General features: G+C 46.9%; 1 protein-coding gene across 3 annotated transcripts in view; it reads right to left on the bottom strand.

The window, feature by feature from the left end:
- The window catches only part of LOC8029953 (zinc finger homeobox protein 4), a 418,349-nt gene that overhangs the window by 256,750 nt on the left and 145,607 nt on the right, over nucleotides 1-15,992 (bottom strand). For all 3 annotated transcript variants that reach the window (XM_040216937.2, XM_040216938.2, XM_040503325.2), the window contains one exon: nucleotides 3,526-3,603. The gene's annotated coding sequence lies outside the window, so the exon portion shown is untranslated. The remainder of the gene's footprint in view (nucleotides 1-3,525; nucleotides 3,604-15,992) is intronic.

Genomic DNA, 15,992 nt, shown 5'->3' with positions numbered 1-15,992 from the left:
TCATGAGAACTTGGTAAAACTTTGTTGTACATTTGAAATCAGGGAAAGCGTATTTCTTACTACGTGGCAACTTATTTAAATTTTTAGGAGGTTCTTCTTTGCGACTAGAGTAAAAGTTTGAAAATACTCCCCCATGTAGAAATCAGTTCCAAAAAATCTAGTGAAAAATAACAGGCCTGTTTCCCTATCGAGTGGGCGCTATAAAATCACGTAAAATATAATTTACTCAAAGATTATAAACTACTTATTCCAATAGCTTTTTTTTTCTATCTTAGTCAGCAGGGATGTCACACTGACAATTGTGTTTTCACCTAACAATTATTATAGTTGCGTTATGAAAGTACTGCGGATTCATACTATAAACGATATGCGCTTTTATTATGCCCTGTTGAATATGGACAGCTACAGTCCCACGTAAGGGAACGGATAGTGACAATAAGTAAATAAAAAAACATAATTAAATGCAATCAAATGTACAAAGTTAAAAAAAAGCGTTCGGCATGGCTCTTCGTGCACACGTAATGTGTAAACTTAAAAGCAAGATTTACACTGCAGTTTATGATTGGATTGGTGATTACTTGAGCTGCAGAAAACAACCCGTGGTGATTTCTGGCGCACTATCTTGTGTGGAAACGGATACCCGGTAAGGGAAGGGTCGACTTCGCATGGCTCCTGTTCGTCTCTGTCTGTTTTAGACTGTTCAATCAAACATTAGGTTGTATGTCGATGACAGCATTTTGTACAGAGAATCAGAAAGCCGACGCCCCGATGCCTCCTAATATATCAAAACAGTTACCAGAAAATAGAACGGTCCTCCTTCATTAGACAGTGTTCGCGGTAAGATAGTTGCACTTGAAACAAGGGTCACCTATCTGGAAGTCGGGGAGTTACGCTTCGTTCCTCTATAGGATGTGCGCGGCCCTGACGTCACGCTCCAGCGGTGGCGCTGCTATCGAAATGACGCATGCATAGACGCCTCACCACACACAAATCTGGCTCCTCCATATTTGCGGTACCTACACCTGATGGGGGCAAGCGCGAGCTTGTCTGTAAACATCGCGTTGACTTACGCATATGTTCATTTTACACCTAAAGGCTGCATATATATATTAGGCAGTTATAGGAGGACGACTTATGTAGTTAAACATGTAATAAATCGAGTCAAAAAAATTCTCGTTCTGATTGCAGAGGGTATCGTCGAGCGACGGCACGGAAGCTGCCATCCAGCTGGTCGGCAAGCAGTCAGGCAAACAGGCAAGCAGCGAGCGAGCAGATAGAACGGTCCGTTCTCGCTCCGAGCAGGCTCCGAGCGGCTTGCACCTCCGCCTCACTTCGGGGTGGTGTCTTCGCACTTAGCCAGGGGTAAACAAATTTAAGGCCTCACCGGACGCTCCTCTCGCACTGCACGGCGAAGGAAGCGCAGCAGCCCTTCGCGTCGGCTCTGTCTGGCTTCCATCAGACGCGTCCGATATGCGTCGCCTGGCCCCGCCGAGCCCCAAAATACACCCGGCTTCGGGAAGGACGCAGCACGAAAAGATCCTCCCTTCTCCGGGCCATGAGACGAAGAAAACAAAAATGCTCCTGAGTGCGTATACTGCTACGGAGGCATCTCTAACTTGTGGGTAACTTGCCGCTGAACGTGTCCAGCGTGAATTTTACTTTCTTTGTCCATCGAGTTTCAAGCGGTCAGAAGAAAGAAATTTCAGAAATTATAGGACTTTCTTGCTAACAGTGCGCAGGATTTGACGAGGGTATATAGCAGAATATATAGCTCGGAGGGTATAGACGGGAGTGTCTGACGTGAGTGTGCAAGCATAAAATATTTCGAGGGCGTGGAGATATTTGGGTAAAATCGCAGGGAATAACAAGAGTAAGTTTGGTCAATCAAAGAAAAGAAGAAAACAAAGGAGGGCGGGGGGGGGGGGGGGGCAGAAACTTCAGCCCTCGAAGTAAACCTTGCCGCAAAATAAGTGCAATCCCTTATTAACAACGATGGAAAAAACATTCCATCGCTTAGAGGTCTCCTGAGAATCGCCCAAATACGGCGATAACTCCCTCTGCTAGCTCTAAGCATCCTAGAAATCCCTAAATCATGTCGATGCACGGCCGATTTCCAAAATTATAAAAGCAATCAAAGATCCCAACAGACCGAGTTCATCTCCGGCGATGGGAGGAGCACGTTCCGAAACCAGGCCCACTGTCAGTCAAGAGCAAGCGAAGGATCCTCGCGCCTATACGACCGCTGGAACCCCGGAACGGAATCTTGAATGCGCGCGGCTCGATGCCCATCCAGCCTGTACTACGTTTCAACCCAGCGAGCGCGAGCTTGAGAGCTGAGGACCGGACACATCACTCCCGCGAAAGACAAAAAACAAAAAAACAAAAACAAATTGTGGGTGGTTTTTGAGACGATTACGGCAGTATTATGTTTTCCCTCGGCCAAAACTTATACATTTTTCGACAACACTTATTTGCTTTTATCATCTACAAAAGCATACACATTTTGTAATACCACCGTTTGCCATTTCAAGGAAATGTCGCGATTTCATTGGTCACGTGTTGTCCTGGCTGCCGGAGCAATGCTGCTCCCATCACCGGAGATAATTTGATCTTTGATTGCCTTCTTTAATAGGGAAATCGGCCGCGCATCGTTATGATTTATAATTTTCTAGGATGCTCAGAGCCCGCAGAGTGAGTTATCACCATATTTAGGCGATCTCAGAAACCTCATCAGGGAACCTTCAAGCTTGAGACAAATATAATTTGAAATGCGTCCAATAATTAAGAGGGAAGTGACATCGGTTATGAGATCTAAGCTTCAAACGTTCCCACTTTAAAATAACTCATGAGTTACAACCATCGGCATAGCGCGATACGGCTTCTCGTGCGTTTCTGCACAAAGTGATGTGCTAAAATATTATATCGCGACTCAAAGCCCGCACTGTTAAAATATATAAAGTAGCTTGATGCCAGTGACCAAACGCCACTATTCCTTGGTGAAATGTTCAAAAATGACCCTCGTTCAATTTGTTATTGTCAACAGGTGACCTGCAGTAAACATCTTCGGTTTGAATCGCAATGTTCTCTGACCGGTCTTTGCTTTTTGGTGACAACTTTAGTGCATGCACTTCGCTCTTGAAAACAGTATTCACTTCTTTTTTCGAGTCCCGTTCTATCGGCGTATGCCGACATTTGTGGTAATTCACGGGAAAAAAACAAGTATTGTTTGGGACAGATGTAAGCTTCAAGACACAGTCGACAAAGATTAGATAAGGGAATACGCAGCACATTAGCTTACGTCTAAATCATCCAGTGCCGGTATCACAACGTTCCCAAAAACGTGATCTGGGAACCAAGTACGAATCAGAATATAGGGTATATTCGATTCGCACTCGAAATTTTGTTGGCTTACACATCTTAACTAGACTCCATACTGAAATATTTTCTTTGTCACCAAAATACGCGTGTAGAAAAGAGCACCTCTCCTTGAGATATATTTAACAAAAACAAGAGAGATTCACTCACCATTCAGGTATAGGAGCGAACTCTGGTGTCACAAGGTGGCAGACATTGGAATTCTTGTGTCCGGGAGGCCACGCGTGGCTGCACATGATAGAAAAACAAACATCGCGAATTATTGATTTGCTTCACTCAGATTACCAACACCGGGTACGCATCGATCACTGGTCATCACAACGCGTCTAGAAACCGTAGAGTGCTTTTAAGGATGATTTTACTGCCTGAACTCAACGAACGTCAAAAATAGCAAGCAGACAGAAACCAGTAAATCTCCCCGAATAACGACACCAACTCGGCGACACGTGGCACATGACTTGAACGCGGCTGTACAAGTTTAATTTCCTCTACACTGGACTGAAGTGTCATAACCCGTGAACCTGTTGGCGCTTTAAAACGGGCAAATGCTAATGTAAAGCGGCTATCGTATACATTTGTTTTTCGATGTACATTAAGCGCACATTGCATATCTTGCACATGTACACATGTAAAAAGAAATATCCTCATGAAAACATTTTCAGGGTGGAAATCGAAGGACACCACCCGTTTAAAAGCGAGCAGCTTGGATTTAAACCGATACATCGTCCTTTCAAGTCCTTTAAATCAAGATTCGTGGACGCAGTGTGGCGATATCGCACACGCGGTACAAACGCATCCGGGTCAAGAGCTAGAGAAAATATCTCATTTTCTGTCTTATTCTTTATTGACAGGGCGAACATCAACAACATCCGCCTACACTGGCGGCCTAGTTGGCCTGACGGCCGAGGGGATTGGCTCATTAATTCCGACCGCTGACTGTGAAACGGCGTGCTTTTTAAGGCTTGATGGGCTCACGCGCTCTTTCGTTGGCGATCGTTTTCCGTACATTCGTCAGACACGCTCAAAACAAAAAAGAGAAGGAGAACACGATCACACGCGTTCGGTCGAAGTGGCATGCAAGTGCGCGCTAAAGACCCCAATCTAGCTGTGGTACTGAACCGGCTACATTTCCCAAATACAACGGAAGCATCAGGCGCCCACTGGGGGCTGACTAACTTCTCGCTCTCTAAACATACACACACCCTAATTATTTTTAGCCTGTATATCACTCTAACTCGCTCGAAACAAATCCGATATGATGAACGTCAGTTGAGTTAAGCACTTAGGTCAGGCGACACGCTCAATGGGCACCACGAGATCACGTTCACTGCTTTACACCCATGGAATATCAAGAGACGTCCTCCCACTCACCAAAAAATATTAAAGGTTATGCCGGACATGGGGGGGGGGGGGGGGGGGGGCGGTTTTCGTGGACTCACGTTATACTTTAGCTAAAAATGTTTATTCATTATACAGGGTCACCAACGACAGGGAAAATGATCATACGTTGCACCCTGTAACTCAAGCCGTGGAGAAATGTTTCAACATAAAAAAAGAAGTTGCAGAAGCTGCTTTAAATATTTCCTAAAAATAAATTCATATTTCTTCTTTAATTTGTTAAAATCAATGGAGATGTTTCCGCTGTCTTCACAGTGACGTCAATTCCATAACAGTTGTAACAAGCACGAATAAATATAGTGTCAGTAAAAAAGAGTTTATCGAAACCTCTTTCTAACGGCTATTACATTCTTAACCACACTCATGCGGGCACACCAAAAATAGATATATCACGATATTGTTTCTCTTACATAATGTAATGTCTAAGTGAGTTCCAATTCACGCGGACTGAATTGAGAAACCTATCTGTGATACAACGAAAGACCGGAGACGAAAGGAGAAGCAACGCAAGACGTATGTTGAGTCCATCTTTGTCCAATCTTTCGGGTACTGCATTTTTGTTTTTATGTTTTGGATCTTGCACATTATGCGCAGCTTGTGTTTATAAACTTTGATTGTGAAGAACACGCACGTTTTCAACGCTGAACAATGAGGGTCAATAAAATCTCACAATAGCAGAAATATCACAACAAAAAATCTTACATCATTAACAAAAGAGCTTTCGTTGCAACACAAAAGAAAATATAAAGATTTCCCTGCGTCTCTCTGTAATCCAGTTATGCACACCATTAACAATAGCCGCCTGTCAGTCTTCATCACTTTTGGTATCGGGATTGGTTAGGTTATGGTAATTTATATATCATTTTAAGGACATAAACCCGCAGATATACTGGGGAAAACACACACACACACACGTACACGCACACGCACACGCGCGCGCACACACACACACACACACACACACATAATAAGGCAAATTGTGTAAAAGTATTTAGTTTCGGCTCGGAAGAAAAACAGATCCAATGTAGATTATTCATCCAGCTCTATGTGAAACTTTGAACCACCGAATAATGTCAATTATTTTCCTTGTTTTTATTCCCCCCAAAGGATAAACATTTACCACAACTAAGTACGGAAAGTCTGCGCACCAACAATAAAGCCACACACGGCAGGTATTCACATTGGTTAGCTCAGAAACTCTGACACTTCTAAGCATTTCAACGGAGTATACAGTCATGAGCAGTGCTGAACGAAACGAAATAGACCAGCAGAGCGCGTGACCTCGCGTCTGTTGCTACATCTGCCGAGAGAAGCCGTGCAATCTGGTGTCGAAGGTCGTAACATGCGCGTAGCTGAGCAAAGCAAGCAGCGGATTTTCGCGCCCGGGGCGCAACTCCAGATACGTGACTGCCACAAAGCATGAACGTCAATTTTTTTATTCATAGCGTGACACGTGTAATTTTTATCTCTCCTTCACGATGTGAAGTTATATATTGCCCCAAATATATATTACAAAAAAAAGAGCGAAAACAGGAGACATTTTATTTATTTAGTCTAAAAGAAAGCACACACGTGTCATGACACAGCACATTTATTTAGTATGAACAGTGAGATCACTGTGAGAGGTGGTCACTTTTTTTACAACTTTTAACATTTGGAAACTAATAAACCCGTTTACGGTACTGAAAAAAAAAATAATTGCCGACATGGTGCAAATTCATGGCCAGCGTTGATCAGCTAGCTACCAGGGGTTGTGCAGCGAGCACGAACAGCCGCTGAGTGCTTGGCTCAGATGTGCGCACGTGCATTTCGCGACACAAGATTGACCGCTTCTCCTGGCAGATGGCGCTACAGGTACGTGAGGCCACGCGCTTCGCTGGTTCCATTCGTTTCGCTGATCTTTGTCCAGCGTATACGACTGCTTTGTTCCCCTGCGCCGAACCGTTCGGGTAAATGAAGTACACTGTCGACCGAGTCGCACCAAAGGGGTGTGATGTTCGCGTCACATCGATACTGTCGGATTCAGCACAAGTTTGGTTTGCTTCGTGTGGGAGGAGCGGGGCACCGCGCTGCAGTTTGACGAGCGTCTCGCTACGAACTCCTGTAGCATACCGGAACGAAAGCCATAAAAGAACGCTTCCGACAGGGCATCTTTATGTTCTCGCTGTGCATAAACTATCGCCGGCTCTTTTCGCACTTGGCTGCGAGAATGCTTGGGGCTAAGTTTGGCCATGGAAGCCCAGCAACCGTACGCACGACTGCCGAGTCAGCAGGGAATTATAGGAAAGGGTTTCGCGGGCGAAATTTTTAAGTTGCGGCGACTGTTGTGGGGATTGTCGACTTTCTGGATGATTTCCAGAGGGACGTTGTTCCAAAAGGTGCCCGTCTTCCATGGTCCGTCTAAAGGGGAGCTCCGGCGTCAATTAGAACGTTTACAACTAAAATGCACAAAAAAAAAAAAAAAAAACGAATGAGTCTGGTTTGGACACACATGTCAAAAAATAACATTTACGTGAAAAAAAAAAAAAATAGAGCAATATTGATGGCGAGATATTTATTTGAAATTCTGCGCGCGAAGTCTATGACGTCACGGAAGGGTCATTCGCTCTTTTTATCTCAACGAGATGGTCATACGCTCTCTCCACCTCAATGTGATGGCCAAGCCGATCCACCTCTCCTCCACGCACCCCAAATACAGAGAGAAAAGAAGTGGAAAGGAAGGGACTACCGACTAAATCGCGTCTCGCGCCGTCAATACTGCTCTAAAACTTTTTTTTTCGCGTACATTTCATTTGTTTTTTACACGCGTCTCCCAACCAGACTGTTAAAAAAACTTTTTTTTTAATGGCCCTTTAAACATATTTTCTGAAAGATCACACGAAACTAAACTCAGGGCAACACATACATTTTCCAAATACTTTTTCAAAAATAATTTTAACTGGAGATGTATGATGTAACCGAAATCGAAACTAACCTGCACATTTACTGGTCCACCATTTTGTTGTGACGTCAGATGTATAAACATCAGCAATATGGGCAGCTTGAACGTGTTTGCCAAGCGTCAGGGGTAGTCACAAGGCCGTTGCGATGGTTCGTGGGAACTATAATGGACTACGATTGATCAAGCTTCCTTAGTCAAGCAGTGAACTGTTTTAAAGGACGACGACCAGACTCGAGATTCTGCAAGGCAGAAGATCCTCCTCACCACGGGAGAGGAGGAAACAGGCAATGGTGGACAGGGTAGAAAGGGGGAGAGGAGAAAGCGGGAGAAAAGTGGAAAGCGCGAACTGGTCGTCGGTCTTTAAGATGATCAGCACGAGATTTCAGACGATTCGCCGTTGGCATCCGATCCGTCGGTATCGCCTCCGAGGGGACCTCCCGTGGGGGCTACATTCGAGATTCGCCGACATGTGTACCCAGATGCCGCTTCGATGCAGAATGGCTTCGAACGCTAGGAGCCAGGAGCCAGCACTGTAGAGCCAGCGTTCGCGTCAGACTGCTCGAACCCACTTCCGTCGCAGGCTCTTTTCGGTCGAAAACCAATAGGATGTCACTGCGCTGCATTTCTTCGTGCTGTTATTGCACCCCAATACTCCATACCCTCCATCGCATACCGCAACAACCTAAACCAGACGCAACTCACAAAAAAAAAAAAATACAGACGCTTACTATTAAAGCGTCGTCTGCCCTCGAATACATGACGTCAGGAGCGCCCGTGCTCGTTGTTGTCAGTAGAGGGGCAGCAAGCGATTCGGAGGTTTACGCGTAAACTTAAAAATTTATTTTCTTGAAAGAAAATTAACATTTTGATTAACGCATGGGTGGATATTCGCATAGTTTAGCACCTAGACAAAGGCCATACTTTGTGCAAATAGAGATTAATATCAACTTCAGACAGAGCGAACGTTTCCGTTTTCTCGCTGTTAGACGCGAGAAAGGCGGGCGCGAGTGTACCCGATCGCCGGCCGCGCGCCTCGCTTCCCACCGGTGACGTCTCGTTTGGGTGTCGAAAAAACTATAGTTGCGCGCAGTACAAGCGAAGGCAACGCCAGGCGAAGGGAGAAAGGGCAAGCACTGGGAAGGCTCGGGAGGAGGAGAAAATCTCCTCTCCTCTCGAACGCTCCGAGTACTCTCTATTTCTCCCCTCGCCATCTTCCCCGTCCCTCCTTCCTAGTGCTCGCCCTTTCTCTCTTCGCCTGGCGTTGCCTTTGCCTGCACTGCACACAACCAGTGACACAGAGTATAGAGTTGGTGAAAGGTCAAGAACGAAGTGGAAGCTACTCCCATCTCTTTCCACTTTAACAGAGCAAACGCTGCAGAGGAGGTCACCTCCTCTCCAGCGTTCGCTCTGCCAAAGTGGAAAGAGGTGGGAGGAGCTTGCACTTCACTCTTACCCTGTCACCGACAATAGGGAGAACGAATTTTCGGTTCCCGTAGCGAACAAAATATAACGTTTTTAATTAACTAAAGTGAACCGGGGGAAACGAGATAACATTTTGGAATCAGGAAGCCATCCGCATTCAGATGATGCCTTTGGATTAGAGAGCTAAAAAAGTTGGCGTAGTTCCCCTTAGGGGGATGAGCACAAAGCTGTGCTGGTAAAGATCTGACGTCACGATCTTGTCTGCGTCATAGAAAGTGGGACAAAGTAATAAATAGTGAGAGAGAGAAAAAGGCTGCCGTTTGTTTATACTCTTTTTTGCGACGCAGGTGTAATTAAAAAAAAATGTAAACAAAAACATATATTGTATTCTATCTGTGCGCACAGTGGCTTCATAAACCGGCTGATTTAATTGCGAAGAAAAAAGATCATTGCTAATAGATACGAGTAATTCGGTGTGTGCCCCCGGGGTAGTTAACAGGATGGGGCTCGATCGGCAGCTAGCACGCATAAGCGCGGGTGGTGGCCAAAAAGGGCAACATTGGGCTGAACTCGAAAAGGGAACATTGGAAACTCGAACGTTGGAGCTCGAGATGGGATCCAATGATTGCGAGCTTATACTCGTGTACCAGCGTATGAACACAAAAAGGGGAGGTCACGTCGTCATCGTGCTGAATGCGAAACCAACGAGAGAAAAAGAGAGAGAAAAAACTTTTATTTCCAACGACGCTTAGTCGGCGTCATCTACAGTCAGTGACAGAAGTAAAGCACGCGTTGGTCGACTGAGGATTTGAAAAGAAAAAAAAAGAAGTATTCTTTTTTTGGGCGATGAACGCTAGTTTAATGCCATATGTACAGGTGAGTTATATGGCCATCTAAACACAAGTTAGGGGGCTAATCGTCACGATCAGTGAACTAATAAACTAAAGATTTATTATACACCTTTTTAATTAGAAAACAAATGCAGTACCGATTAGAAACTTGCTGAGCGGCATCGAAAATCGCTAAACGAGTAAATTCGAGAAATATTTGGGACATATGGGGAAGCTCGGTGGTGCGCTATACTTACCACTCCTGCAACGGACGCCAATCTGGGGGTGGGAAAAACGCGCCCGCGCGGTTTTGCCGTCTCGCATCAATCGCGTTTTAGCACAGTCGGCCTTGCGCCCGTTGCACCAGTGGTAACTTTTGAGCACCTCCGCGTTCCGCATATGCCCCAAATCTTTCTAATATGTACGCATTCAGTTGCTTTCGAAGACGCTCAGCAAGTTTCTACTCAAAACCATGTTTATTTTCACTTAAAAAAAAAAGAAGTAAATTTTTGAACAAATTTTAGTTCATTATTTTACTTGTCGTGACGATTGACACCCCCCCCCCCCCCCCCCCTTTATAATATGTCCTCCTGGCCGTGTAATTGACCTGCTAAAACCGCATCAGAGTAGTTTTTACATCTTTTAAACCTAAAAAAAAAAACACACACACACACATTTTGTATCTTTAGAAAGCTGAATTTATATCGCTATTTTCGAATTAAGTCACATTGTAACCGGATCCAGTAATTATCACTGACGCAAAGAGTTACTCGCAACGTACGGCCATCTAAAACCCGATCCCTACATAGTTGACTTTTAATTGCCCTTGGCAGTATGCGTCGTTTTTATATCTGTGGCGTATGTCTTGTCGGCATAAAAACGGAGGCAGCTCAGCGGACCACCAGCAAACCTCACCAGCATCGACTTACCCCGGAGGATGACGAAAAACAGCGCTCCAAGGAACAAAAGGGAAGACAATATGTTCCTTTCCTTTGTCCTGTCACTTTGAGCGCGATGTTTCATCATGCTTAACGATTACCAACTAGTCCAACCCACCACCTTGTTACCTCAGAGTTATCTCTTTGCATGACATCTTCGCGAGCATTTCTCAAAGACTTTCATAATCGAAGAGCCCTTTTATACACTTCGCACGCAGCGCGACACAAAAGCAGAATTTCGGCATCAAAGCACAACGCCGGGCCTGTTTAGACGGCAAACAATCACCGACGCGCAGTCCAAGTTCAGACATGCGAAAAACGGCGCAGTGTCATTTAATTCGAACGAGAGCGCGGCAGAAAATGAGAGGGAGCTAGAAGAGAAAAAGAATGGATCGATAGGGAAATAGGACGAAGAAACAAGAAAACGGTGCTTTTAGTCAGCCTTCCCCAGTGTTTACGACACGGAGCAAGTTAATTCCTCTCCGCGGCAGACGAACGCCGTACCCTCGGCTGCGCTCGCGGCGAGAATAATAACAAGCGACAGCGGAATTAAACACGAAAAGCAATTTTGCAGCCCAGTGCCTTTCGCCAATGTCGTCGTCCAGTCCTCCTCCGCTTCCCTGGGCGCTGCTCCGTCCCCCTCGCTTTAATTAATTCCAGTCGAGGTGTGAGGACAAAGCCAGGGCGGAGCTTCCCTAACGAGTTCCTGACTCGCCTCGTCCAATGAAAAGTCAGCTCATTAGTCCCCCTGCCACCGGCCACCCCCCGCGTGTGCGTCGAACGAAAAAAGAAGGAAAATCATCATCAGCGAAAATGGCCGTCCTATTTCTATCTATGCGAAATCGAGAAAAAGCAAAGTCGCGGCGAGGGCGCCTCCGAGCCGCTGGAAGCGGAAAACTCGGGCAACATCCTTTGGCCGCATTATTTTAATAACGGCGCTCCCAGCCGAAAAGACAGAAAACACAACCCCAAAACGTACATATATCATTAGCGCTGGTTCTCTCTTCCATCTCTTCCGTCGCCTTGGTTTCCCTCCCAAGCGTCATTTATAATCAGAAGCGATCTCTGCAAACGACAATGAAGGCCTCATTTGCCGAGGCGCTGTATTTGGAAGACAACGGCTCAGCCAACACGCCGGCCCGAGCGCTGGGCCGCTTCGCCCTAATGGGCCAATTACAAATTACCCTCCATCTCTTTGTGCAGCCGCCACACAAATGTCCCCCTCGTTACCGAGACGTCGAAAGAGCACGGGGCTCGTCGCCGCCTCCCCCTCCCGGCAAAACCCGGCGTCGAGGCGTCCAAGCCACCGGGACGCCAGATCGCGCGACGTGATCTCACTCGTAAGGCCAGGCAGCGTCGCCAGCTCCGAGCCAGCAGCAGCAGAAGCGGTGACGACGAGGATTCCGACGAGTTCGGAGCCACGACGGCTCCCGCATAAAGCCGCCCCGGGTTCTGTGGCGTCAGACCAGGATAGTCGCGTTGTCCTCATCATCTAGCGGCTTTGACAATAGCGGCCCTGCCTTGGACGGCCACGCAACGCGACCTAACCTGTGACGAACGAACTCCTAGGCCTATTCGGAGACCCCCGAGGGAAAGAAAGGCCAGCGTCACTGGTCACACACGGAAGTGTTGAGGCGGTCTGCTAACATCTTGTGCCGGCACCGTTGTTAATCTGTTATTTCCTTTAGTCCTCTTCTAACGAAACAACAACGACGACGACAACAAAAGAACTGCGTATCTTGTTTCTTTTTATTTAACTATTATTATTGAAAAGACGGTATATGTGCTACACGGACGCTATGATGGGGATGGACGCAGAACCAAAACAAGAAGAAAACACTGCACTATGCATCTGTTATACCTGCACCTTTTTCGTCATACATGTAACCTCAATACGGAAAATGTATCGTAGTACTTTAGCACCGCTGAGGCCCATAGTCTGCCACCTCGGCTCAAAGCATGAAGAAAGCACCTGACTTGAAATCGAGGCATAACTTCACAGCATCGCCTATGCACCAACACATGTTTGCCGACGATCAAGGGACACTGGGGTGACAAGGTGTTTTTTGTGTTCTCTGCCATAATACTACAGACATGTAAACCACTATACCAGGGGGGGGGGGGGGGGGGGGCAGACTGACATGGGGTTAGAGCCGCAGACCAAACTACAAATATTCAAAGAGCCGCAGAAAACCGCAGGAAAAAAAAAAAAGAAAAAAAAGGGGGGGGGGGGGGTACTTTTATCAAGAAGCAATATGGAGGAAACAGTCCTTTCCAAAACGGACAAGTCTAATTGTCGACTACAACAAATCATGACAGGCAGCAGAACGCTTCTTTAAGCGCTAAGCAAAAATTAATGCATGTTTCACTGGCCAGCCACTGCCCCCGAGGCCCGTCATGTGTATACGGTTCAAAATTCGTGCCAGAACATTAAAGAAAACAGGGTCACTGGACCCACCCATGTGTCTAAAAGCAGTCCAGTTGTATGTACGTAGTGTGTACAAGGCTGCCAAGACTGTGAGCTTCAATTCTAGAACTCTTTTCGTCTTGAGGTCACAGGAGGGGAAGGGGGGCACGCTCACCAGGGAGCCACGAGCCACACTTGGACCCGCGAAGAGCCGCAGTTTGGTAACCTTTGTATAATCTCCTGTTGCAGGCGAAGAAAAGCAGTACAAGCTCATCCCGCCAAGCCCTCCACTTAGCAAAGCGAACGCCGGAAAGGAGGCGACTCCCTCCTCGCCTCGTCTCGCCTACTCTTCGGCGTTCGCTCTGCTAAGTAGAAAGGTTGGAGGGCTTCGCGAAAGAAGCTTGTCAATTGTTGAGCAGATTTGCCATTTTACGAGTCGAGCTTACAGTCAGCCTCGTTGAAAATACGGAGTCAAGTAAACTTTTAGACGAGAAACGTGAGCTAAGGTAACAAGCCTTAGCCTTACCGCCGAATTCCAGAAACCTCACTCAAACTACACTCAAACTGAAGAGCCTCTCCACTTCCTCGAGGAAGGCGCGAGGGCCGGCGCTGGCCAATCGCGAGGACGGATCCGCCGTCGCGATTGGCCAGCGCCGGCCCTCGCGCCTTCCTCGAGGAAGTGGAGGGGCCCTTCAGTTTGACTGTAGTTTGAGTGAGGTTTCTGAATTCGGCGGTTAGTCCTCTTACACATAGCTGAGGAGGTAACGCGTAACTAACTGTTTCTGCTTAGCGGCTATCTCGGGCACCCTGGTCGTATTCCAATCAAAACTGTTATCCGTAAAGGTTGGTTCTCCCGCAATGATATTGCAACGTCATATTGTTGAAAGCGCTCTTTTCGAAATGCAAGGTGTGGCACTTACTTTGTGCCCGCTAGCGAGCGGAGAAATACTAACGCGTGCGTGCGGTCGCCACAACCAGCTGCATTTACCGTGCCGACTCTGTCGGTGAAGATCTCATGGAGGGACGAAGAGCACGCGATAGAGAGAAGAGGAAACACGTGAAGACGTCCTGTTTCGTACCTGTCTGCGCATTACGAGCTTAAAAGCCTGGCTGGCGCAGATCGACACAGACGCCCAGCATCTCAGCAAATATAAATCGTGTCTACTCTGATTTTTACATAATCGTTTACGCAGTCGGGGTTTTCCGCAATGAAGACGCACCCCACAAGAAGAAAAGCAAAACGGCACCAGCATCTTCCTCGTGCACCGAACGGAAGTATACCAGAAACGCGGAAACGGAGAGAGAAAGAGAGAGAGAGAGGGGGGGGGGGGGGGGGGAGGGGGAGGAAAAAGAAAACTTTGTGTAATCTTGTTAAATCGTAAAATTTACGATTTCTTTTTTTTTTGGCTTGTCAGTGGCTGAAGACAAATATAAGAACTAGTTTAACAATTGCAATTTTACTAAAGACGATATTGAGTGAGGAATACTCAGCCATGGGAAGAAAAACAGAACATTATATTTTCAAACTAAGTCCAGTGTTTACGTTCGGCCAGTGTTAATCAATACACTTTCGGCACCTCCTTTTCTTCCAAGATGCAAGTATATTCTAGGCGACTTCTGGCTAGGATTAAGACAGTTTATAACACACGGGGTACACTGCCAGAGACTAACACTATGAGACGTTGAGAAGAGTTCAATATCAACAGAGGTCCGCCAACGGGAGCCAGAATCAAACCGAAATTCCGAAGTAAGAAAATAGCACAAAAATTACAAATCTTTTTTTTTTCTTTTTTTCTTTTTTTAAAGGTTTGAATACATTAGCGGCAACGGCGCCGCCGTCCGGCGTCCCAACGCCAGGAGGCCACACTGGCCTCCGTTTTCTGGCACTGGCTAGCGCGTTCTCGAGATAGCGCGCGCGCCTCTCGCCGGATTTTTTGCTCTTTCGTCATCTGCTCTTCGTGAGATTCTTCCGTTTCGGCTTTCATCTTTCGCATGTATCAGCATCGAAACCCCACTCGCTCCCTACACGGTAAGTGTCGAAGATGACCTGGTGATCAGCGTGAATGTGGTCATCCTAGCCTGCTCATTGATATTGCGACGTCGCCGCGCTCTGAAGGGAAGGAGGCGAAGGTTTTGGGTCCTGCCGAGTTGGTGCTACCGAAACACCGAGGGACAGGTCAGTGCTTTGCTGCCCCGGTTGCGTGCCAGAGATGGAAGCTATTTTCGAGAGTGTCACCAAATCAACGCGACATCCGTCACAACGCAGGCCACATGCGACAAATGCCACGAATTCATCTCTGATAATTTTCCAGTGGCTGCTCTTAGCGTACTTTTCTAGGTAGTTTGGCTGCGTCTTCTCATATAAAAAAAAAAAAAAAGGAAAAAGTCACACAGTTTCGAGGAACCGCTCCGTTGGGGAAGGCATTGAGGGAAATAGGGATAGCAGACGAAACGGAACAACACTACGCTCCTTTGTACCGTGAAAGACGCGCGGAGAAGCGGCTTGCGCGTTGCCATGGCACCGCAACGTCACCATCTGCGCCACGTCCCGTTGGCTCCTTTCTTCTGAGGCGAGAAACGGCGAGTCCTTAATCGCACCTGGGCAGGTTGCTTTGACGGCTCCCAGCGGCGCGCCGCTGAGGGCGAAAACTGGTTTTGGTCGTCAGCCCGCGGCGGCCAGC

The sequence above is a fragment of the Ixodes scapularis genome, unplaced genomic scaffold, assembly GCF_016920785.2.
Source record: "Ixodes scapularis isolate PalLabHiFi unplaced genomic scaffold, ASM1692078v2 PGA_scaffold9__187_contigs__length_104089568, whole genome shotgun sequence".
NCBI lineage: Eukaryota > Metazoa > Arthropoda > Arachnida > Ixodida > Ixodidae > Ixodes > Ixodes scapularis.
This window is presented reverse-complemented; position numbering and strand designations above follow the sequence as displayed.